The 26,211-nt window shown below is 41.0% G+C and overlaps 1 long non-coding RNA gene across 1 annotated transcript; it reads left to right on the top strand.

Moving 5' to 3' along the window:
* On the top strand, positions 1-26,003 carry LOC140683965 (uncharacterized). The gene is made up of 3 exons (XR_012055680.1): positions 1-1,422; positions 24,457-24,543; positions 25,476-26,003. It is a non-coding gene; the product is annotated as an uncharacterized lncRNA (long non-coding RNA).
* The last annotated feature ends 208 nt before the right edge of the window (positions 26,004-26,211 follow it).

The raw sequence follows: 26,211 nt of genomic DNA, 5'->3' as shown, positions 1-26,211 counted from the left end.
CTTAGGGGAAATTAGCAAGGTTATAAAATCTACAGTGTGTGTGGTTTGCTGTTGCAGCTGCACATTAAAGGAAAAGTAATATACTCAATTGTTCTCCTTAGAAAAGCATCTATAAATTAGCAGTCTTTGAAAAGTTCCTGATGCCCAGCACAATTTCTATATGTTATAGTGAGAATGTGGGCATTCCATTTTTGTCACTTCAACCAATTTAAGCATTCTTTCCAGGATCTGAGTGGTCTCTGCTCCAACCTTTTTTTTTGGTAACATTTTCTGAACTTGTCTCTGTTCTCTAAGGGTTGGAGAAATGGGGTGCCTGAGAGGTGCAGAGTCCCCCCAGTGACTCAGTGCCTTTGCAGGGGTTGATTAGGCCAGCTGTCCATACTAAGAAAGAGGAAGAGAAACTTAAGGCAAGTGAGAAGATTTGTGTTAACTCTGTTGCCAAGGAGTTTTTCTTAAATTCTCACCTTCCATAATATCTGAGTAAAAATAATATTGAATCTATTAAATCTTGAAGTTTCTTACTTCATCAACACTAGGATGAAGCAGTTTACAGTTTCCAGAAATGCACGAGCGAGGCAGAGATATTAGAGTTGTTCTTGTCCTTCCATGCCCTGTCCCCTGTGTTTCTTAATCTGCATGTGCAAATTAAACTGAAATCAAACTCTTAATTTATCACCATGTTGTGGTGACAGCAGGCAGGATCAGATAACTTTAAAAACACGTAGCACCACATTAACATCAGAAACAGATTCTTCCCCAGAGAGGAGAGAAGATTTTCAAGAATGCAGAAAGATGCCACAGGGCTGTAATCCCTCTCACTGCACAGAAAACAAGTGATTGTTGTTGAAACACTTGGAGGGGAGGTGAGTCCAATAATCTGCAGAACATATGTAGGATAAGGCTTTTCCACTGGAGATGAGAACTTGAAATAAACAACATTAGAAGAAGAAAAAAAAAAACATGGCAAAAGAAAAAAGAGAGGAAAGATGTTGTATGGTTATAAGTCAGTGTGACCGCCCAGAGAAGTGAACTGCTCCAAGGACCATCCCTTTGGATGTCTTTGCTATAGAGGGCTGTAGACTCTACCCACGTCCCCATGCTCTCTGTGCTTGCCATGGTATGCTTTTGCAGGGGTTTGAGCAGCCTCCTTGTCCCTTCATGGGGTACTAGCAGGTATCCCAGGATCTGTGAGGGCCATTTGTGAAGACAGCCTGTGGTTCAGTTTTAGGAAAGCTCTTAAACACGTGCTTAAGGGATTTGCCGATTTGGATGCTGCGCTCTCCGCTGGCTCCCTCCACGTCCTCTGGCTCACTGACTGCTTGGCTCTGCAAGCGCTTTAGGATACTCCTGCCATTGAAAGCTGGACCCCCTCTTCTCTGCAGCATTAGAAGTGGAGCAGGCATGCTAGCCTTGCCTCAGCAGGTATGTCTTTTCTCTCTTAATTTGTGGTGGGAGATGAGCTCGCTGGCCCCATGATCATCCCAGCAGGTAAGAGCGTGCTGTGGCGTGTGGGGCCACAGTGGATCATCCTGTCCTGCTGACAGTCCCATAGAGCATGGTCCCCAACCTTCTGCCTGCCATGTGCCTGCCAGTGGCACTGCTCTCTGTGAGGTGATGACCCATCCCATGGGCTCTACTCCAGTGCCGTCACTCGCTGCTCAGAGCAACCTCACCTTGCAGAGCGTCCCCTACAGGGCTGTGCCTTCTCACGGTGGCAGTGAGGAAAGGCATGGGAAAAGGCTTCACTTAAATGGTTGTGCTATAGAAACATTTCTGCTTAAACTTGCCGCATGGGGAGCAGGTGGGGGAGCAGGGGTTGCCTTTCCCATGAAGAAAGGCAGGAATGAGATTTCAAAGCCTTTACAAATATGGCAGTTTTGAATGAAGGCCTTAGACATCACTTTTAAATGCTGAAATTCCCAAACTTTGAGAGCACCAAAGTGATTTAAAACCCCACATCTGAAGGCATTGGCAGGAGTAATTTTCAGAGCTCCTAAGTCACTGTTCTTTTAAATTAAGTTTTACTGCCTTAGGATCTTTTCAATATGTTACCTTTGTTTCTATATTAAACTTCAGATTACAAAATCTACTTAATTGTTTGTATTCCTACAGAGACTGGGTAAATTTGGTTTATTTTTTTTTACTCCTGATTTGCTTCATGCAGGAGATCCCAACTGAGAGAAGCTGGAGATCCCCATTTGATATGTTTTGTCCAGTCCCTGCCTGCAGCAGTGATGCTCTGCAGGGAAATGCAAACTTGTCAAGGTTTGCTTACCTCAGCCCAGCATGTGGTTCACCTCACTGAGAGAAGCACAAGCCTGACACACTTTGGAGATTGACCAGGAGAGATGTATTGCCTGGCAGAAGCAGGACACGTGTCCGTCCTGCACTGCTTGTGATCTGCGTGCCAGGGCCCCCTCAGGCTCCTTTGCCAAGACAGGTGCTGGTGTTCTTTGTACAGCCGCTGCTCCTTCCTTCATGGGAACAGGGCAACAGCAGAGCCTGTGGCCATGCCAAAGCCTCTTTGTAGACACTTGCACCAACAAGTCAAGGTGCAATCATATTTTCTCCAAAGGGATTGGGATACACACAGACTTGTGCATCCATGGCTGAACTGTTCATTCACTGCATCCAGACTTCCCCTGGGAGAACCTGATATTAGGTATTTGGAGAATCTGTGCCCACAAGCTAGCACTGTGGCCAAAATGCCTATAAAAGTGGTGTTTCAGGCCCTCAATAAAAAAGTTGATAAAGAAGTAGTGGGATTGTTTTGTTTGGAGGTTTTCTAATAGGGTTGAGGAACTTTGTAAGGGGCAGAGTTGGGACTTCTGTTAAATCAAGCCTCAGATTTGGATTCTCTATCAAATAGTGCTGGGGCACAGCAGAGAATACAGGGTTAAGGGCTGCAGCTGGGCACTGTTGCCCTGCACAGTGCTGCATTGGAAAAGGAGGGGGGCAGAGAGAAAGCTATGCCTGAAACTATTCTTCAGACCAACATTTCTGCTAATTCACCTGCAAGGAGCAAACCACTTCAAGGGCTTCATTGAAGAAAGAAATATTTTTCCCTTAAGAAGCTTTAAAAGAAAGGGCTCTCTTGACAGAAAAGAAATCCTGGTGATTCAGCTGAGCAGAGTGCCGTGTACTCGGCAAAAAAAAAGGATGAAATGAAAGTGTTAGCAAAGCCTTGATTATTGGTGACAGAGGAGCATTAGCCAAGTTATAATGGATTGTCAAACTAGGCTCATGTTTGCTTAGCCTCCCAAGTTCTTTGCATTGAGTCAACTTCTAGCCATCTGGGATGGGAGGTGGGGGGAAGTAGGTTTTTGTTTGAAAAAAAAAGTGAAAATCAGTTGAATTTATGTTTCTATTCTAACGGAAGAAGTGTTTAAAAGGAAAACATACCTTTCAGAATGAAGCATTTGTTTTTGTTCTCCACAAGTGCTTATTTGAATTAATGTTTGTTAAAGGGCTTGTAGTTAGTAAATCATGGAGGTTTCCCTTGGTAACATAAAAATAGGTGTCAATGGAAAATTTGTAGCAAGAAAATAAAACTGCCTTTTACCCACTTGGACTTCACTTGACTTGGTGAGATATTTCTAAACCTGGTTTGACTTAGAAGTACATTTTTTTAAGAAAAAAAGCACCCTTAAGACAGAAATTTTCCAGGAAGGCACACAGAAGTTGCAGCAACAACACCATGAATCATGTGTCCACCCAAGGACACAGCCATTCCCAAGTAGTGGTGCTTGCTGAGGAGGGAAACAAAACACTTGAGTATGAAAGCAATAACAGCTTGGGAAACAAAGACAGATTTTTCTGTAGCACATATAATTTAATTTTCCAACCTTGTCCTTCTGTATATTAATTCAGTCACTTATATTTAGGACCCCTTGGCTTTGATAGGCACAGCCACAGTGACCTCGTCATTGTATTTGTGTGTGAAAATAACTGTGCCCAGCTTTATGCCACACTGAAACCTGTGCTGGTCAAAAGCCCGGGGGAGCAAACAGACAGAAAACAGCCAGCTTGAGATGGCTTTGGGTCAGGACCTTGTGCTGATGAAAAAATAAATGATACTTCTGAATACAAAGTTTTTGTCCTGCATCACTCCCTAAGGGAGCTGGGAACAGTTATTTTCACCCACGGACGGAAGTGCACAGGTAAGAGGAGGCAGGCACAGCCACTGGAATGAAGATTTGACTTTAGCCCTCCAGTCTCAACCAAGGCATTTTGAGAGCCAGAGGTTACCATGGATGAATCTACAGCACATCTGATAGAAATATTCCATTGAAGGTGCAGCTGCTGCTATCTTCAGAGAATTCTATGCCTGTTGGTTTCAGCCAGATAACCACCTGGTGGGAGGGGTTAATCCCAATGGATTTCCTTGAGAGTCGCTATGCTACTGTATCTGTCTAGTTTTGAACAGAAATTCCAGTTGGTGACAGAGTCACAGCATTTTGTTTTGGTGTTTTATATGTGGGCAGATTTAGTAACTTTCAAAATTCAGTACATAATAATCAGTTTCTGGGTCACTAAAGAGACTTGGCAAACTTTTGGTGTACTTTGTAATGTGTTTTTTCTGTTTTAAGTCAAACCAGAGCGAGAGCCTTGACTTTGACTGTTCTGATTTATTTCATCTGCTCTTAAAAGATATCTTTTGTTTTGTTGCACATGGGAAAAAGAAGACCCTGGTGGAACATTGCACTCATAAAACAACAATAAAAAAGAGAAGAAACAATTATGAAACAGGAATATTTGAAGACACATTATGTCAGTCATTTAATTTGTATTCAAATTAAACTATTTTTAAAGTACTATAGTCTTTTGAATTCTGATACACTACTAAAAAAGGTTTATTCAGCAAGGGTTAACTTTCTCTTGTGCACAAGGATCTAATTCATTTAAATCCCAGTTGAGTTTTTAGCACACAAATGAAGTGTTATGTGGTTATGCTGGAGCACTTGGCATTGGGTGGATTTTTCCCATCGTAATGTTGACTTACCAGACACGTGCAAAGCCTGTCCTGTGCCTGGCTGTGGCTGTGGCTGTGCAGCGGCAGGCAGCGCTGTGAGCAGCCCCGCTGTGGATGGAGCAGTGCAGCTCTGTGTGCAGTGACCCTCCTGCCGCTGGGGAGGACAGTGCATTTTGCTGGGTAGATGTCCTGACCCAAGGCACTCTGCATTTTCTGAACTCCAATTAGGAGTTTACAGGTCTTTCAGACCTGGGAAGACTAAGAAAATTCTTGTGAAATAAGTAAAACTGAGCATCTTTGCATGCTGTAGGAAGGGTCTTTGGTGCATGCAGATTTGCTTTTGATAGCTGGAGGGACTTTATGCTGAGAAGTATTTTACAGTGATGACACTCAAGGCCAGGATTGTAGTTCTAATGTAAGATCACAGAGATTTGGGGTAATACCAAGCCTAGGCCTGTTTTGTGACACACATTTGCAGTAAGATGAAGATGAAAAGTTGGTGTTTGCATGTGGCATGTTGAGCCCTACCCCTGTATATGACATAATAACAGAAACTTAAACAATTCTGTAATTACAAGGGTGTATTTTGGTTTCTTGTTGTGAAAATACACATTATTCTAAACTAATCCCATTGAGTGAGAAGGGAGGAGACAGTAATTCTTCATATACCAATGCTGGGCTGTTTTTCATTTACCAAGCCTTCTTTTTATTCTTTTGACAAGGCAAAAGTCTTTGTATTGTTGAAAATATAAATTGCACCTCAGAAAAGGCTTTTTTTACAATGCCAAACTAGCATAAAAGATGCTTGGTGTAGAGATGGCCAGACTTATTGCTTGTCTTTCCTTGGCCTTTTCTCATCAAGACAAACCAGCTTGTTCTGAAACTTTATCAGTATGTGTACTGGAGTTATAATTTGGTTTGGATCAAATTTTCTTTTTTTTGAAGGAAGTGTTAATGTTTCCAAAAGAGAATGACTTTCTTAGGGTGTTGAAGCAGCATGGCACTTGTCTTCTATTATGTTCATTATAAATGTGCAACCAGGTATTTACAGTGTCTGTGCTTAGCAAATATCTCTTGATTGGGAATTTTTTGCCTGCATGGTTGTGCTACAGGCATAGGAAGTCTTTTTGGATGTTGTGTTTAAAAAAAGCATTGTAGTTTGTGAAATCAATAGAAGTCTTTCTTCTATCTGAAAGTTAAATAATTAAGACAAGGTGGTGTTAGGTCATAGGTTGGACTTGACAATCTCAAAGGTCTTTTCCAGCCTAGTTGATTATGTGATTCTGTGAAGATTAAAATATAGTTTTTCGTGAGAGTTTTGATCTCATGTTCATTGCATATTCATTTGAATACTCAATAAACTGAATTTAGCCTGAAAACCTATCCAGAAGTATGATGGGGATTTAATTCTCAGTGGTAACGTTGCATGCAGGAATAATGTGGAAAGGAAATGAAGGGAGTAAGTAAAAAGTAAACGAAGGGAGTAAAAATTACATCTGTTTTTGACCAGACAGTTCTGTGTTTACAGCTAGTCACTCGTCATACTTGTATTTTCAAATGTTTTGTTTTCAGTGTTAACCTGAAAGAATATGAATCATGCAGAGGGCAAAGATCGAGGTAATTTTTCTGAATATTTTACTCTGGGATTCACAGACCACTTACCCTCAGCAGTACGAAAATCTTCTCCTTGCCTTTAGGCTGTTGTGTTGTGAAAGGTTGCGGTATAATTTGTGTATCCTACGTCCTGATTTCTCCATGGAATAATCCAAAAAGTCCTTGAAAATTTAGAATACTCCCTTTTAATTGTCACGGTACTTTGGAGTCACTGTCTGCTTAATAAATCTCTATTCCTCCCCTCTTACTGATAAATTACCAGTGTTTGACATAGAAGTACACCTTAACTGGTTTTGATTTCAGTATTAGGTTATGGAAAAAGTGGTGTTATACTTTGGATCTAGAGTAAAAAAAAAAGCCCAAAAAAGGAATAGAAAATGCTTTGACTTTGGTCATTATCAATGTTACATGGCAATATTCACCGGTTTCAAGATTTTGCTGTATAGGGGAAATGAAGCCTCTGCTAAATGGGAAAATGTTCCTGAATTATGAAAGATGAAAACCTGTTAGAAAAATGAATGGCAGCAAGCAGCCTGACATTAAATTTTTGATGGTGAAGAGGGTGCATGTAGTTTTTCTTCTCTAAAAGCTACCTGCAAACTGATGTGCTATTTTAGACACTAAAAGCTTCTCTAAGCATGGCTTGTTTGTCACAGAAATATTCTTATTTTCATTTCAAGCTGCATTCTCTTCTGAAACAGACTTATATGTAGATTAACCTCTTTCGCTATGGGTACTTATGCCCAGATCCATCAGTAACTTCAGTGCTCAGCATCTCTACACCTGACTTGTAAGCTCCTAGCACAGGAAACAGAAAAGAGAAATCCAGCTTAGAGACGTAAGTTCCATATTCAGTGAATAAACAGAAATCCGTATATGAGAATGGGATAGGTTATTGCAAAATGTTGTCCATAAATGTCAGTAATGAGAATTGCTAAGAATACAAAGAAATAACATAAATAAAAACCATGTAGCAGATGGAAAACAGAGATGTTCTATTGCATCTCCAGAAGGCTTAGATTTTGGAACAAACTTTGTTGGGAAGTAGTCAAATTGCTGACACTGCGGTCTTTCAAGAAGATTTTAGACAAAATCTAGAAGGGACAGTCTGGGCACAGACTGGAGCTTGATTCAAAAAAAAAAGGCAGCACACATTCCATGGGATGAAATCACAGAAATATCATGCTGGAAAAGATTTCAAAAGATTAACTTATTTGGTCCTGCTATGGACATACCGACAACATGGTTGCAGTAACAATTAGCTCTAGCTATTTTGTGAACATGCTGATAAGTGAAATCCATGAGCAATTCAAAATCATTGTGATGTTTTTGAAACTAAATGTTGATTTTTTTTTTTTTTCTTCTGAGCTAAAAGACTGCTACACCATGAATTAGTGGTAAACCCCTTGCTGTAATGTGCCTAGTGACTTTTGGTGTCTCTAAAATGGGGAGGAGAACACTGTCTTAATGAATTATTATGTAAACAATAAATATTAACATACATTACAAAAATTACCAAACTTATGTCTGCAAATGGTATAATTGCAGGCTAGACTGTCCTCAGCTAGTTGTTATGTACAGAATGTCCTGTTGCATCCCTTTTAAAAGCAGTGTATTTCTTTTTCAGCTGTATGCTTCAGATGAGTTCCACATGTACTCCAGATTTAACAAATTTATCATTGGTATCTTATTATCACTTGAAATTGCTTCACAGTTAGGTCAGATCCAGAATTCTCATTTGTTTTTCATAGCATGGATCATATTTTAAAACCAAGTGTCTTATGTATCACTCCTCTTCCCGTTCTCAGTTGTGAAACACCCTTGTGGTATGGATAGTTATTACATCCATGGAAAAGTGAAGTTAAGAAAGTGTTTCATGCAACTTCAACTTCATAACAGTTTAGCAGCTGGGACGGGGGAGAGCCAGCACTGTGTGACTGGCCAGTTCTTCACTGCAGGCCATTTCTGAGAAGATCTGACAATCTTGTTTTACTAACTTGTCTGTCTGAGTACGTTATTGGTTGTTTCTAAGGATTCTGCCTTCCTTGAGTCCTCTATCCCTTTCCATCTCTCTTATCCTCTCTGCTGACAAGGCCAAAGCTAGAAAGCAGTGTGAAAGGCATCACCCTCCAAGTCACAGGTTACTGACACTATGTGTGAGTTCAGGGGCAAGAGGAGAGAGGCTACAGGCCAGTACAGCCTTTTCTTCCAGGAAACTGGAAGGAGATCTGGTCAAGTATCTGTGCTATGCTTTTTGAAAAAGGATTTAATTTTCAGCCTAACACCTACGTCTAAGGAAACTGGTTGTTTTTTCTGGAAATTACCATTACAGAGCTAGGGCTGTACCTCTGCCTGTACTGGGTCCTGCCTGCACCCCAAGAGAGTTGTTGGTGAGGGAAGATGGGGTACATCACAGAAGTCTTCAGGGCATTCTTCCTCTGAGAGACTTCAGGCTGGCTACAGCTGTGTTGTGCAGCCCCAGGGGATTTTCAGGGGTGTGTAGGGACCTCCATCTTCCTTTCCATACAGTTTATTGTAGTGGGTTTTCCACTCTTTTGAAGATGACTAACAACATGGGAGACTCCCTCCATGCCCACTTAGAGCCATTTTCTGGCTCTGCTCAATAAACGTGCTGGCCAGGATGAATACATTTTAATAAGCCAATTTAACCTGTGGGGTTTGTATGTTCCTTTAATGTTTCTCTCCCTTTTTCTTCATGAAGAGGTGCTGCCTGCTCATTGTTTGTAATTAGACAGACTCTTTGAGAATGGCTTGAGGGACTAAACTGACTGAGTTTATTTTGTTTGGTCATTAGGATTGTACAGAACACAATGTAAATGTGAACATTACCAATCCAAAATGATGTTCTGTTGAAGTGATTACAACAACAACTGGAATTGAGTAAGCTCTACCAGATATATTACTGCATTTTTATTTGTACACACTTATTTATAATACAGCCATTGTCACAGATAGGTTGCAGGACTGGGTGGATGACTGGTCTGGGCTCTGTTGCCTGCCTTGTTGAAAACCTCAGAAGCCCAGGAGCATTCCTGCATGGCTTGTACCAGGGCATCCCAAGGCAAAGATGTGCTGCCAGCTCTACTTCAGGGTGTAGCACCTGGGAGCACCACCATGCTCCTGTCAGGTGAGGCATCTCTCATAGGAATACAGTTGACAAGCTTGCAGTTCAACTGAAATATAAAACATTATGGACTCTGGCTAAAAATACACCATTTTGACCAATATGATACAGAGGTTGTATTGGGATGTCTTGCTCCGTCAATCTTTCATAAAATCCCTATAGCAGTTAAAAGTAAGGGTTCTCTTGGAAGTGTGATGTGTGGGGAAAAAAGCATTCTGCATTTCTGCTGTTCTTTAATATGGATATTATGAGAGGAGATGCCATTGTCAGGTAGAATGTTCTTAGAAGGCCAAACCCACTGTGAAAATCTGTTTCAGTACTTATGTGGAAGCATGAATTTAGTTGCTCAGTGGTTACTCACCAGTTCTGAAAGAAACAAATTATTTCCAGGTTCAAATTTGACAAAACAATGTGAGCTCTGTGACACATTGGACCTCAGTTTTATGGCAAGAACCTCCAGTTTCTTTGGCAGTTCAAAGCAGAACTCTACAACACACTGAAAGTTTTGTGGCAGCTTCATAAACATTCCCAAACTCTGCAATATATTGAGCAGTGAGCGATTTGATTATACATATTAAGTGGATTGAAATTGCTCCTTGTATATAGATTAAATGAGGCTTGATCTGGGGTTTTGGCATGGTGAAGATGGAAGGAGCTTGAGACAGAGAAAGGAAGATCTTCTGTGTACATTGAAGCCAGAGGACTTGGAAGAGGAGTTTTGTGGATTTAATGAATATAAACTCCTCCTATTTTTTCTATATTTGCTGTGAGTACTAGTTTTGGTGCATGATGGGTGGGAAGGAAGTGTAAGGTGTGTTCTGGCTGAGCTGGAAAATGACAGAGTGCTCTGCAGAAACAGAGTTGGGCCCAGGCATGCCAGATCCAGACAGGGCTGTTCTACTTGAAGGGACCTCTTTTGGGATGTTGCAGCACACAAGGTAAGATAGTCATTGAAACAGTTTCTGGGCAGTATTTGCTAACATAGATAACTCAAAATGACAAGAATGTTGAAAACTGAAATCCGTGTTGAAATGGTTTTCTTCTCTCTTTTGGACCAAGTGGATTTTTTTGATGATAACTGGCATATTAGCTGGTGCAATTCCAGAGCAAAGAACTTCCAAGTTTGATTATTTCTAAGTATTGGGACCTTTCTATCATGTAACTCAGTGCCATCAATGGCTTATCTGAACCTTTTGTTGAGGTCTGTAACTGGATACAAGACCATTTTCTAACTGAATATATTTCACCTGATTAGAAGCAGGGTCCCAAAAAGTCTCCTCTTCTCCACAGTCAGTTAAGGAGGGGATGAAGATAAAACTAGTCCAAGTATTATATCAAACTAAAGAATACTTTTCTTTTTTTTGATAATGAGACTAGATTTTGTAAGGCAGACTATGGGAACAAAGGTAGTCAGGAGTAACTGTGGAAGTGCAAATAAGTATGTCTGCAATTGAAGAGTAGTTGGATAATGTCCATCTCATAATAGTCCAAGATATGGAAGAGGAAATTGCAAGTCTGGTAGAAAGGATTTTTCATAACCTGTGAACTCCAGCACTTTATGGTTGGGGGATAATGCCTGTAGCACCCTCTGTTACAGACAGGGAAAAATAATCTGGTGAGCTCATTAGTGTGTCATCACAGTTGTGTGAAGAGATTTGAAGTAATAGAGAACAAAGAAAGGCAAGTGGTGAATGTAAAAATTAAAAGCAACAGGAGTTTTTTCAAAGGTGAGTTGTACCAGGTGAGATGATATTGCTCTTTTACAAGGTAATTCCTCTGCAAAGGAAGTGAGGTGTAGAGATTCAATATAGTAGGGCTTCAGTGCCACTGAGCTGTGTAGGAGTCTGAAAGAACCTGAGGGAGATGGGAATTTGTAGGCAGACTCTCAAGTGATAGGGAACAGTTTTAAGAAGAGGCCACAGAGTTGCCACCTGAAAGGGCGAGGGTTGAGCTGGAACCACTGTGTTCTTCCTGTAGCATCTGGAAAGTGTTCCTGGTTAATTGGAATACTTAATTGTGCCATTGATAGCTTTGTCACCACAACTCACAGAGTGCTAAAGCACAGGCTGAGGATACCAGCTGGGCAGCACTGTTGCCTGCTGAAAAAAGGTTTGAAATAATATCCTGGCAAAACCAGATGGATCTTCTGGATGGCGTTTGAGCAGCTGGACAAAATTCAGCAAGGCAAAGGGCAAGGTAAAGGACGTTAACACCTCAGTGCACATTCCTTTGATGAGACATCCTAACGTAACCCCTATGCTGATTAACACTTGCTTGCTTTTTAAACAGTCTTTAATTAGGTGATCCTAAATTACTGTTTCTCATAGCATGTCAACTGAGTTTCATGTAAAGTCAGCTGGAGTTACTCCAACAGTTAGAGGTGGATCAGACAATTTGTTCTGAGGGACACTTGCTTTTTCTTCTGCAGATGTTAAAGTTATGGATTGTATGAAGGGCAATGCAGAAAGATAATAGTTAATGCATATAAACACTGTTCATTATCTACAGCAAGAACAGGACTTTCTGTCTCTGATGGCGGCACTGCTTAAGCCAAAATATCCATTTTGGGAAAAGCAATAACAAGGAATTTAAAAAAATATTTATGAAATTTTGGAAAAAGTAAAATCTGTGTTTGGGAATGTTTTGATTGGCAAAAAAGTTTTGGTTGTTCTACTTCTTCCTAAAAAAACAGATTTTTAAAAAAATTAAAATTTCTAGATGTTTGGAGGGTTGCTTAAAAAGCACTGGTAAAAATATTTCAATATTAAAAAATACAATAATGTTATCTATATGCATACATGCTGGATTTATATTGTCTAGTTAGTAGGTTTTAAAGTTAAATAGAATGATGATAAAATAATTGATATTATCATATCTCTATTCTCAGCTCTAGCACAGGAGGTTTTTAGAGGCAGTTTGTTAAGACCTACTTTGCAGTGACTATGACAAGGTAGTGTTGGGCTGGGGAATCACTTAGAGAAAGTTTTTGAACTTGGGTCAATCTAATTAACTTGCAGTTCCAAATTAATGTGTCAGCCTATGTGGCATATGTTTCAGAGACCCCAGTCAGCCAGTTTATACTAGCTTTGGGAGCAGACATACAAATTAAAAAGAAAAAAAGCAGATTTTGGTGCTGACCATCAGGCATCTGATTTTGAGAAAAAAATAATACTTTTAATCAGTCTTGCTTTAGTTTCTTCTTAATGTGAGATCCCAAGTTGCAAACCGAGATTATCTTGACTTTTTCCTTTGCTGTTTTCAGGGAAAAATTCTTGCTGGCTTCCATTCAGCAGAGCTTTGGGCTGAGAATAGAATGATTAAGCCTCGGTCAGAACCTCTCTTGCTTCTTTGTGACTTCCAGAACTCCATTCTAAGTCACTCAGATGCACCTCCAGCACCAGGAATTAATCATCTCCTGACAGAGGGAGAGTGAAAAGTCATTAGTTTTATAGGAGCTTTTCCCTCTTGAAATTCCATTGCTGTTTGACTCTTTGTGAGAGATGTTGAAACTGAGGATAAATTCAGTTTCAGCATTTTCATGCTATTTGCAGTCACTGCCAGGAAAGTGCTCAAGTCTTATGCAATAATGGCCTGGACTCCTTTCAGCGTTTGCTGTGGTCGTCATGGCACTGTAATGATCTCAGCTCCATACATCCCGAGTGCTGGATGCAATCTGCTTGGGGAGGCTTCTCTGCACAGGGCTGAAACTTCAGAAGCAGTCAGAGAAGCAGAATCACAGAAACCCCTGAGCTGGAAGGGACCCATTTGGAGCATCAAGTCCAGCTCCTGGCCTTGCACAAAATCATCCCCAAGAGTCACACCATGTGTCTGAGTGTTGTCCAAACACTCCATGAACTCTGGCAGGATTGGAGTGTGACCACTCCCCTGTGGAGCCTGTTCCAGTGCCCTGCCACCGTGTGGCTGTGAAACCTTTTCCTAATACCCAACCTCCCCTGACATGGCTTCATGCCGTGCCCACAGGCCCAGTCCGTGTGTTGTATTTGCAGGAACCTCCTGTGTGGCACTGGCCCAGATGGATGGAGTGGCTCTATGTGCAGCACAGGTACAGCACAGGTACAGCACAGGTACAGCACAGGTACAGCAGTGTTCCACCCCTGGGCTGCCCTCCTGGCTCTGTGGCAGCCTCGCCCAGCAAACAGGATAACAGTGCTGCAGGCTGTGAGCCCCAGTGCAGGAGCCCACAAAAGCTTGCTCATGGGCCTTCACGTAGCACAACCTTCCCACCCAGGGTCCTGGGGCTCCTCTTGATCCTTTAGCACAAGTGGGCTTTTTGTACCCTCACAGCTCCTGGGAGATGCAGATGGCAAGAAGCAGGCTCTTTCATGTGCCCCACTCTATTGTTTACAGCACCTGACTGGTTTTATTTTAATGTAGACAGACACACAGTGTGATTCAAAATTCACCTTTGGCTCTCGAGGTTTCACAGAAGGCTGCCTTGTGTAATAATTTTCAAGAAGTTGCAGTGGTTTCCCCATTCCCCTCATACAGCGGTGTTACTGACTTCTGGTTCCAGAAAGAGATGGTGTTGGCTAATGGCTGGAACATTGTAGTCTTGTCACCTTGTTTATAACACCTCTCTCTTTCTATCCATATGACTACAGCAGGGGGGCTAAGCTATTTCTTTATCATTTTTACTATCTGTGAAAGAAGGTTAAAAAACCACCAACTTTGTGGGATGTTGTAAAGCTTTAATGGCTCAAAAGTACTTCAAAATGATCAGGTAAACAATGGCAAATAAATGCTCAGACAGTTGTTAGAATTCTCTAATTCTCCTCTGATGCATGATGTCTGGCTACTTTGAAGTGTCCCTTCTGTGTTTGTTTAGGGTTTTTAGTAGCTAAATTGCCTTATCATGGAGAAACAGGAATAGTTTGTGCAAACACAAAAAGCCCTGAAAATGGAAAGAAACAGTACTTGTATAAGACAGGAAAAGAATGACACAGTATTTAGTTTTTGGAAGAGAGCATTTGATAGGGAAAGTAGATAAATTTAAAGGTCAGTCTTGGTTACAAAATAATATTCAGATTACTTAATATAATACCAATTTTTCTGTTATTTCATTCCTACGAGGCAAAGTGCTTGCAGTTATTCAGGCAGCAGACTCTTCCCTTAAGAAATTCAAGCAATCAAAAGCATATTTGCCTCTCCCTCATTGAAGGCATATTTCCACAAACTCTCACCTCTTTCTCCAACTTCAGGGTTACTATATGGAGAATATAATGAGAAGGAAACTTGATATATTCTTTGTCTTCAAACTTGTAGAATTGTGATACCCAAAGGAATCAGTACTGTGTGATTTATGACTCCTCTATTTTGTTATGAAGAAATGTTAGACATCTTTAATATGTTAAATATCATGTTATCCAAGTTTGGCTGCTGATTGCAACATGCTTGCCTTTTATTCCCTAGAAGAATTTGCCGAATACCTTTCTGTAACTTTCCACATTGCTATCAGCTTTGCAGTACTGTGCCTTATTTGTGTATTTGGAAGCTTTTCCAGTTGTCTGGGTAATTGTACCATCTGAGGAATATTACCCTGCTTTGTAGCATGCAGATTCTTCTGAATTGTTTCCTGTGTTAATAAAGCCTTTTATTTTTCTATTAAAAAATCTCCAAACCTGATTTAAACTAAATGCATAGTATGTTCTTCTCTTCTCAGAGGGGTCCCACACAGCCCTTGAGTGCACTTCCATTAACACCAAGAAAAATTCCTTTTCTGCTTGAAAGGGAGTAAGTGATAAAGTGCTAAAGTGCTGTTGGGGTGTTGGTGATAGTATCAAGCTGTACAGCGTTTTTAACAGATAATACTGAAATATGAGGCAAACCTAACAAAAAAAAAAAAAAAAACAAAAAACAAACAAAAAAAAAAAACAAAAAAAAAAAAAAAGGAAAATGAAAAAAGAGAGAGAAAAGACTCAAAATAATATAAACTGAAATGTTGTGTAAACCAATGACAGGACAGCAAGTCAGGAATCAAACAGGTCTGTGCTCTGTTCTGCCATTTGCCTGGAAATCATGTTCCAAGTCAACAGTTTAGCCAGGATGCAAAACAGCTTTTTTCTTAGGAGACAGAGAAGCTGTAAGTACTGCAACTGGTTGACTGTGAGAATGTTGCTTGGTTGTCTCAAGGTGCAAAGTTTTTAAGCATTATTGTTACATTATCTCTAATTTAAAATACAAAGCTGACTGGTAAAAAGAACATTTGCTGCTTGGTCATGTCACTTCCTTTCAATTTATTTTCAGTTGGTATTTGGTTGTTCAAGCAAAAATTAATATTTTTTTAGATGTTTAGGATGAAAAAAATCCCAAAATATTCACCAGGACAGTACTTTACTGCTGAATCATAACTTTGCTCTTCCAGGAGGGTTCGTGGTAAGAAACAGATGTATTACTGCAGGGAGATGGCAGTGGGAAGCCTTTCCCCTTTCCTTCATCCCATGGAAACACATTTCTGTATGCATGGTAGGTGTCACTTTCTGCAAGAAGGAAAGAAGTCACCTGAACAGAGAGCTGAGCTGAAGCCTGGCCTCAAAGCATATGGGTTTTGTGCAACCTCTCAGCCTGAGCCCTGGAGGAAATGTGTAAGCTTGAGCCTTCACAGCTGATTTCTTCAGATTCTTCCACAAATGCAAGTTCTACTGGTCAGAAATTGGAGGTAAAAAGTCTGCTTCATTTTGCTTAGTCTGAATAAGTGATCCCTTGCTTTTCAAGAGCACAGTGACTTGTCATCCCAGTATGGTAAAACATGCTGTTTACATCTAATGGATGTAAAAAAACTGTAGTGACCTAAAAGCCCAGAAGGTGAAAAGCCCTGTGAAAATGAAAAGATGAAAACAACAGAATATTGCAGATCTCCTTTGTCTAGTTGAGAAAAACTCTTTAGGAGCCAGAAGGTGCTGCAGTAGTACTGAAGGCTAAAATTTCAAGAACAGAAGTTTTACAAATTTACAGAAACTTTGAGCATGTGCTTTTGTCTCATTGGAATAGCTGTTGGTATATTGGTATATGTGTTGAACAGGGATCGGATTATACATGTTCTTTAAATTAAGTACATGCTTAACTGCCTAGTTAGATCAGGGTCTTAGTGGCCTGGCTATGATGAGAAGTACCTCAGATCCAAGGGTGTGCAAACATGCTGGAGAATTGTATTAAGAAATCTGAATTTAGGATGCAACAGATTAAAATTCCTCTGAAAAAAAATATGCAGAGAACAAGTAAAAAACCAATGTGACTTCACAAGGGACCACTCAAAAAACCTGAGGTTAACAAATGAACTCTGGAAATGGAAAACAGAGGTGGCAGCTGCACAAGAACATAATGTAAGTTACTATTAGCAGGAAAAAATGAGAGTTAGAAGCCATGATGAGTTAAAACTGGGCAAGGCAATGCAATTCAGGGATGAGGAGGGGCATTTATAAGCATTTTAATGGTACCATGTACAAATGTGAAATGGCTTGATAATCACTGAGAGGAAAGTAACCCAAAATCTTCCACATTGCAGATACTCAATTTCCTTTTGAAGCTATGTTAGCAGCCAGATAGGGATTTCAAGTAAGTATCTACTGATCGAAACAGAGGAAAGATGTCTCAAAACCAAGAGTGCTTAAAAGTCAGCAAATGGAAGTGTGTGCATCAGACAGTCTCCAGTGTCTAAAGAAACAGGCAATAGGGAATGGGTTAAAAAGGGTGAAGAATACTGGAAGCTTGGGACCCCTGAAAATTTCATCCAAAAAATGTCATTCCTACCAAGGCTATTACAGCCTTGAAAGAGTACTCTTCTGCCTAGCATGTCTATGGCTACAAAATGAGTCACAAGTTGCTGCGGTGAAATTGGTTTTTGACCACTTGGAATATGTGTCAGTGAACCACTTGTGATAGCATTTATGGCATTCACAACTCTGAACTCACAAAGCCCTCTGAAGCATCCCTGGGATCCCACACTGAATCTCGCATCAGTTGCTTAGTTGTTTGCCATCTCCTATGTAGCTGTCAGCATGACAGCATTTTCCAGATGAATAAAAAAGTACATGGAGACCAGTTGGAAAGGCAAAACTTGGTATGTATAATCCTGTGGCCACCAAAGTAATAGTGAAACATGGTCTCTGTGTAGTTCATACACTCATGGCTTCAATGGAAGTGTGTGCCCTAGTGTTTGTTCTCCTTTCTCTGTTTTCAAGAAGTCTTCAGGCATGGCAGTGCACAGACAGCCACACATCCACCCACCACAAGTGAACAAGGGAGCTAGAAATTCTGGGCCAAGGAGGTTGCCTAAAGACTAAATAGAAGGTTGGTGAGGTTGGAAGTGCTTTGGCAGGGAGGACACAAGGAAGGGTAGCCTGGCAGGGAGGATATGTGGGTAGGGTGGGCTGGGTCTCCAGTTCAGATTGGGTTGGGAGCCATGCTGATATTCCTCAGGAGTTTTAGCTCTAAACCCAGCACTGCTGGCTTGGGGAGGCCTGAGGGGGCCTGGCCAAGGAGGTGGAAGAGACAGACCTGGATGAAAACAAGCTGAAGTACAGCATGTTGAGCCAAGGCTGTGAGAGAGACCCACAACTGCCTTAAGGATCTGCAAAACAGTGAGATTTTTGAGTTCACAATTTCTCTGCTGCCAGCAGATGCCTGGGGAGATCACTGGCAATTAACATGTCCATATCCCAGGAGAGCTTTGACAACCTACTCAGACCACTTTTTGCTTCTCCTTGCTCAGATGCAGAAGGCTGGCAATGCTGTAGGCAGTGGAGATCCAGATGATTTGCTGCCACTGCTGATTAGGTAGTGCCATCCACCCTGTGTGTTGAGACACAGAAAAATGTACTACTTGGTAATGGCATTCAGGGTCCATACGTCCCTGGAAGTTGTACTTTTAATTTAGCAAAGGCTAAAATTAAACAGCATGGATGATTTTAGTTCTCGGTTTCTTCAGCAGTATTTTGGGAGAAACCTTAATATCTCGTTTTGAACAGAGATTTCTGTGCCAAATTTTCCTACTACACTCTTTCTGCCGGCTACTTGCGTGGAAATATTTCCTCCTGAACTTCCTCCTTTCAGCTGTGCCGCTCTACTTTGGAGTATGATGGATTCTTCCTTCTCAGCACCTGAGTCCAGCAGGAAGCACCAGTAGGGCAGAGGAGACAAGGCAGGTGTGTGGTCCTGTGTGTCAGCTGTGCCAAGCATGGGCAGCAGCCCTGAGCAAGCACAAGGTGGACTTGGGACAGGCCATCCCTTAGTGTCTGCAATCCATACTGTTTCAGGGGTTTTCCAGTAATTAAACCTCAGGCAGATTTGTAACACGGGAGAAGGTAAGTAGGATATGTAGGATAAATGGGAGTATTTCAGCTGTAGATATATTGACTTAAGTAAGCAGGTGTCTCTTGTAAAATGCCAGTAAATGAGAATATATCATGTGAATCCTGATGTTCTTACCATGGATACTAATAACAGAGAAGGGCAACATATGAATATTTGTGGAGCCAGAAAGGGCAAGGTGTATAAATTCAGGCTCTGCTGTGTAACATGCTGCTTCCATGGGCTTTTGTTTCAGCATCACCACTCAGTCTTGGGAGTGAGCATGTGGCCAAAAATTAATTAAAGAAATCGAGGAGTTTGTGGATCTGCAGCTTGCCATTGACAGTGCAGCATGGTGCAGCACATTGGTGGGGACAGCAGCTCTTGGTTAGTCCCCATTTTGGGAGACCCATTTTGGTGAGACCCATTTTGGTCTCACCCTGCACTGTGTGCAGGTGATGGGCCCTTCAGCTCACATCCCACCACTAGGCAGAAATGGCTTCTGGTTCTCTGCTGCAGCACTCAGTCATCTTTGTAAAATGCAGGTCCTGGAGCCTGTAAAATATAATCCTGGGTTTTATACATTGCTGAGAGGTTTATGAGTCCATCTGCCCTGAACCAGTGACAAGGCACAAAGTTGTTTCTTCAAAAATTAGGCAATATTTCCATAAATATAACTTGTGGTATGAGTTTCAGCATTTTGCTATTTATCTGTTCTAGTGAATAATGGAAATAATTTTATTTAAGTGACAGTAGAGGAAAAATTCAATGCCATGAATTAAGAACAGTTTTGAGTTTCAGTATGCATACTGAAATGCTGTTATCTGGAGTTCACAAATTATGGATTGTAATTTGAGGCTTTTAATAGTGTGTTTACAGTCTATCTATCTATCTATCTATCTATCTATCTATCTATCTATCTACCTATCTACCTATCTATCTATCTATTCATCTCCAGGAGCCAAAGCAAAACTTATTTTGTCACTGCTGATCTCAATTCATTTTTTATTTCACTTTGATCTGTTTAGGATATCTTTGGGCTCTCCTCTTGCCCAGAGAATAGTATTTAAAGGACTTAAGGAATATTATATAAAATCTATTAAATAAGTCCTGAGAGGTACAAGAGTACAGTTCTCCCAGTTATGACTAAGGAACTGAGATGTTTATGTAGAAATAAATGGGATTCAGGTGCTAAATAGTTTCCAGAGTTGGCCTGAGAGGTTTTAGACTATTGGGACTGGCTGATATGCATGTTGAAAAGCATTGCAAGAAAGCTGTATGAGCAATGTGTTTTGAAATGTGATACTAAAAACTCATCCAAGGACCAACGTTCAACACTGCAAACATTATTGCATTCTTATTTTAACAGTTCCACAGATATTGTGGTTCTACTTGGAATTTTATATTTGGCTTTCTTTTTGGTTGGTTTTATCTTGTGCTCTCTTAAAAACTGTCAGTGTAGTAAGTAATTAATTCACTCAGCATGAGTAGATTTTGCAGTGATAAAAGTATCAACAAGGACTTTTCTGCCAAGACTGTGGTGGTGTTAGATGCTGTCTAACTCTCTAGGTGAAAGTATGTGTCACAGTTAACTGAAAAACTGGGATCTAAAGGTAAAATTTGAATATGCATGGAAGCATCTAGAAAGCAACTTTTTTCAGACATTCTGGATATTTTTCAAGTATATGTCATACAGAGAGACATATTTATCTCTTGAAAATCATGCACATATTACCGAGTTTACCAGTTGGCTTGGTCATGTACTTGTGAGAAGAGATTGATCTGCAGGTTAATAATTTCATGGTTACTACTAAATGTTCATAGATAATTGCTAAAAGAACAGGAAAGAGGTGAGGTTTTGTACCCTAGGGCAAGAGTACAGGACATGCCTAGAACAAGGCAGAAAATTCACCAATTTAGAAATGAAAGCAGCAATAATAATAACAAAATGTCAAGGTGCTAACATCTTGTGGCAGTATTAAGAAACAACCTAAATCAAGACCAAATATTGGTGGTTTTTCATGTAAGATGATGCACATGATAAAGCTTTTTTCCTGTTGTTCATTTTTATTGTGCAGTTGAATTTCTCAGGAGAAAGAAGTGCATGGGGATTTTAGCATTGGTGTGCCAATTTATTTTGTTGATCCAGTTATAAGTGCAGTGCAAAACCGTGTTAAAAAGCTGTAGGGACCAGCTCATGGATAACGTGTAACTAGTTCCTTGGGAAGGCTGCCTCTTCCAGGCAGGACCAACACAACTCACAGGGATACACATGTGCAGCACTCAGCTGTCAAAAAGTGAAGGGATTCCTGAGAGCAGCTCAGCCTTCAGCAATCTGCATACTAAGTAATCCAAAACTATTGGGCTTGCAAAAGCTACTTTTTAAAATTTGGTCTCATTAACTCTCTTTATTTACATACCTCAAAAAATACTTGTTTTACATGAAGAAGATGTTAACAGAGGTTCTCTTCTTTGCTGATTACAGATTTAGAATTTTGGATATATGTTACAATACTTTGCGGTTTTCTATTTTTGGTTTTTTGGCTTAACCCAGGCCAATCAACTCAGTCTCTTGAGGTAACAGAGGAACTACAAAATATCACTTAGCAGCAAGCAAAATGAGTGCTATATAATACCATGGTGGATGATTTTAGTGAGTTCCCATCTATGAATTCATCAGACTTCTTGGAAGCAAAGCAACTTTGTCCTGAAAATAAGTGTCCACAAAGGCATCAAATCTCCCTAATCTGCCAATTTTAATTCCACTTTTTATATTCTTAATAAATGTTCACAGAGTAATAGTGATTGAGTTCCTTTATACTTCAGACTATAAATTTCTCAGCGAACCATTCTCTGGCGGTGTTACAGAATGGGTTTATTTTAATTGAAAACCATGCTGGGAAGCGTGGGATGTTTATATGCTCAATTCAGATTTTCTGCCTGCAAGGAGCCGCCGTATCCTCACCGTAACCTTTTGCCTTTCTCCTTCCCCATCCCTGTGGTGGGCTGCCCTCCTGGAAGTTCTTTCCCACACATGGGGAAGCAAGGATGGCTGTCCCTGCAGCTGTGGTTGCTTCTGCTCACCCCAGTATGGCTGCTCCCACTCGCTGGTGCACTCCAGAGTCTGTCAGCTGCTTTCCTTGCCATCCCATTGTGTTCCTCAGTGGGGATGCACATTGGGATCCTGCAGCCCAGCTTTGGGCTACTGTTCAACTGTACAGAGGCAAGCCTGAGTATCAAAGCCAAGAAAGAGAAAAAGTTAGGGGGATCTCTGTGCACAGCAACATGCAGCCTGAAAAGGAATAGAGATATGTCAGAATCCTCATTCCTAGGCTACACATCCAGAAGAAGGAAAAATTTCAGTCTTAAAAGAAAAAAAAGGTTTCCCGGGAGTAGAAATATTTCAGTCTGCACATTGATAATTTTTTACAAGCTGACATTTGTAAGCAGTATTTCTGACAGATTATTAAAATCTCATCTCTCATTGCACATCATAGCTCTGCTTCTCAGCTCCTTTTCTGCTGTGGTGCTCATGGGTCTGCAGTGCTGAGCAGCTGGGGATGCTCCTGCTGCACCAGGTTTTGTTTTGGTCTCAATATCCTTCAATGCTGTGAAGGAGAAGCCCACTTGCCCCCTCCTCTGAGGTGCTGTCCCTCGGTGTGCAGGCAGGTCCTGTGGGCAGAATCCATCTTCCACTGCTGACCATGTGCTCACTGGGGCTGGCACTGGGCAGCCCCACTCCAATCCCAGGGTGGGGATTGTCACAGCCAGGTACCAGGAGTGGTGTGGAGAGAGCTTGTCATGCTGCTAGGAAGAATTTCAAGCTTGGTTTTGCTGTGATTAGTTATGAAAATAAAGCAAAACTAAGCAGGTTATTTACAGGTAGGAAAACAAGTCCACACTGAGGGTTGCTGTGCCTGGAGTCCCAGTGGCTGAATTCCCAAATGTTCCTGACTCCACAGGGCTACCACTGACCCCTGATGCCTGCCTGGCTCAGGAGCTTATGGTATCGCCAAGCACCAGGACTTCCCTGGGACTTGAGAAGTCTGCTTGTTGCTGAGATGGAAAATAACTGGGATAGCCCTACAGTTGTGATCATCTGGACATTACATCATCCCCTCTGGTGAGTGGAGCAGGGCCACAATATGCCCTATGGCAAGCAGCCCCCCCCCCCCCTTCCCCCCGGCCAAGGTGGAAAGTGCCCAGTCAAAACAAGACCATTTCACTGACTGCCCAGAGTTCAATGTGACCCCTATTGGGTTTCCTTTACTTAAAAAGGTCCTGGGTCACAAATAAATCCATGTGGAGGAAGGCAGATCACTGGAGAGTTGATCCCAGGGGCTTCAAGGATGAGCAGGATGCTGCTGAGCCCTGCTGCTGCTTGCTGGGAGCCAGGAGCAGCCAGGAAGGAAAGAGCCACACTGAACTGATCCACTGTGGGGACATCACCCAGATCCAGCAGCCTATGGCCAGGAGAAGGTAAACACTGTGCAAGAGTGCTTCTGATCTCTCCTTGTTGACCCCAGGGTACCAGCAGCCACCTCAAGCAGTAAGTGCCTTCTGCAAGCGCTTACAGAAGGGTACAAGTGGAAAGTTAGCATATGTAATAGGGAAACCCAATATATCAGGTGGAAACCACCAACCTCAGTTGGATCCAAGCTGGATTTCTATTACACAAAGAGTTTTTAAATTATGGAGTAATATCCAAAGTCAGCAATAAAAAGCACTGTGCATCAGCTGAAGAGAAGATAGACAAATTTATGGAAAATGAGGAAACCTGAGACACAGCCACTGGCTGGATTTTTGTGGTTGGGAATAGATGCTGAGATATCAATGTATTGTATGATGTCTGTATTACTTACTGTCACAATTGCAGGTTTAGATGACCATTGCTTCTGGCTCTGACATACCTATGCTTTTGTAAAAAACAATTGCTTCCATAATACAGGAAGCAACAATGGAATGATAAAATCTAAGTATATTGGAAAAAGGCATTCTGTATGAAACTTGTGGTTTGCTGTCCATTTTGTAAAACTTAATCTTCTCTCTACAGCAGGGATTTTTTGGCAGCTCTGGTGATTCCACATTATGTTTGTGTACTATGTTTTGCTGTAGGGTATAACCTCATTTTTGTTCCTAATTTCAACACAAAGGATGGAATAAGTAAATGTGAGTGCATGTAAAGCACACACGCACAGATGCATACACATACACACATATATGTGTTTAGCAGCAGGTATTTGTGAAACCAGACAACAGAGGGTTCTATGACACTGTGAACATCCTACAGGCTATGAACAGCAATTTCCTAGTATGCATAAGGTAAAAGATTTTTGAAAAAAATCTTTAGGGACTGCAACAGTCCATTTTCCAGTATTTTGAGCTTCTGATTAGATTTCATTGCTATTTTTCAATGCAGCCTGCCCTATTCCTTACCTTTCAAGCCTTGCTCTTCGATGGCAGTTAATGAAGCAGGAGCTTACTTGTTCTGGTCTGTCGTTCCTAGGTGAGTTCAAAGCACTGAGGTTTTTGGTGCTCTGATCCATTTTAAACCAGTCCTCCTACTGCAAGGGAGACATGTGATGTGGTCCTGGCCAGCAGCAAACAGTCAAGGATAGCATATCTTGACATGACTCTTTAACCCATACCTCAGGCTCCACGTGAGCTGTTGGTGTCATGCCTTGGGAACTGGAGGGCTTGTGTTAACAGGTCTAAATTCAGATGAAGCTCTATGCCCATGGCATAGCTGTGAGGCCCACATGGAGAACCAAAGGCACTGGTGTACACTTGGAATTTTTGTATAAAATGTCATGAAAACAAGAAGTGAGTCTTGGGATGAGTGTGGATATTAGAGTTGGGGAGGTCTTCTGAGATATTAAACTTTACCTTCCATAGCACCCTTTGGAGGATGCTTACACATGCTCTTCATGGAGATATAACACGGACCTTGGATTTTATTCTTTCTTGTTAACTCATTATATTTTTTTTAAGATAGGGATTATGAAATCACATTGACTGATTCCTGAATATTGCAATACATGCCATTTCCCATCCAAGACAATAAAATGTATTACAAGTGCCTTTTTAATGAAAGAGAAAGCAAGACCTTCATGTCCTGCAACATCTGCTGGGAACATAACCTAAATTGAAAACGTATGTTGTTCTTGTGGGTAGAGAGAACCAGAGGTCTTCCAGTGACAGGAAGTATCAGAAAAAGTTAATGCTGAAATCAGTAAAACAACTATGCGTGACAGGAGGAAAATGAGCACATAACCTTTTTTTTTTTTTTTAATGAGGTGGAATGGAGATGGACAAAGACAAGACAGAGATGGGGGAAGTAGGGAAGTGGGATTATCTGTGTATTGACAGAACTGTTTATTTGCTCCTGGCAGAAATAAATCCCAGCATATATTCCCTCTAGCCTTTTCTTATTTACAGAGATGGAAAGCCTAATCAGTTGCCAAGACCCATTATCCTTCGACTTGAGTCAAACAGTGCATCTTGCTTATTGAATCAGGGAACAGTGTGTGTTTTATGAAGACAGAAAGCAAAAGGTAAGTTTACTCTTGCAACCTTCTCCTGTTTATTAGTGTTTATGGTTACTACCACTACCATAATGATAGAGCTGCATTTTAGACACAGCAGAGCAATGCAAATAAATAAATAACATCTATTGAAAAAAATTAATTTGTCCCAAACTCCATGGTTGTGACTATGTGGGATGGTTCTGTGATAAGGAGCACAACATTTCTGAAACACTTCTGGTTGTGATGTGTCATCTGGTTAGCTTGATTTTACCTGTGTTAAGTTTGAAAATATTTCTTATGTGTGTTTTATGCTTTGCCTGAGCTCAAGCATCTCTAAGTACTTCCAATCTCCTCATAAATACACCTTTGTATTCTGCCTAATATATAAACATCACGACCCATGTCTGAGAATGTTGGGAATTTTATTAGGTTCATAAAGTTTTAGTTGCGGTCTAGCCCAATGGGTCCAAAATAAATAAACGCAGAGAGCAAAAAGAGTAACAATTTTGTACTTATTTCTTCTCCTCTCCCCTGAGAGTTTCCCCAGTACTGGTGAAGTACTTGCTGCAGTGGTTTCTGTGGCTTTCTATCAAAGTGTCTGCAAGCCACCAAGTGAGAGACAGATAAAGAGTATAAAAGTAACTGGT

This window comes from Taeniopygia guttata, chromosome 4, assembly GCF_048771995.1.
Source record: "Taeniopygia guttata chromosome 4, bTaeGut7.mat, whole genome shotgun sequence".
Taxonomy (NCBI): domain Eukaryota; kingdom Metazoa; phylum Chordata; class Aves; order Passeriformes; family Estrildidae; genus Taeniopygia; species Taeniopygia guttata.
This window is presented reverse-complemented; position numbering and strand designations above follow the sequence as displayed.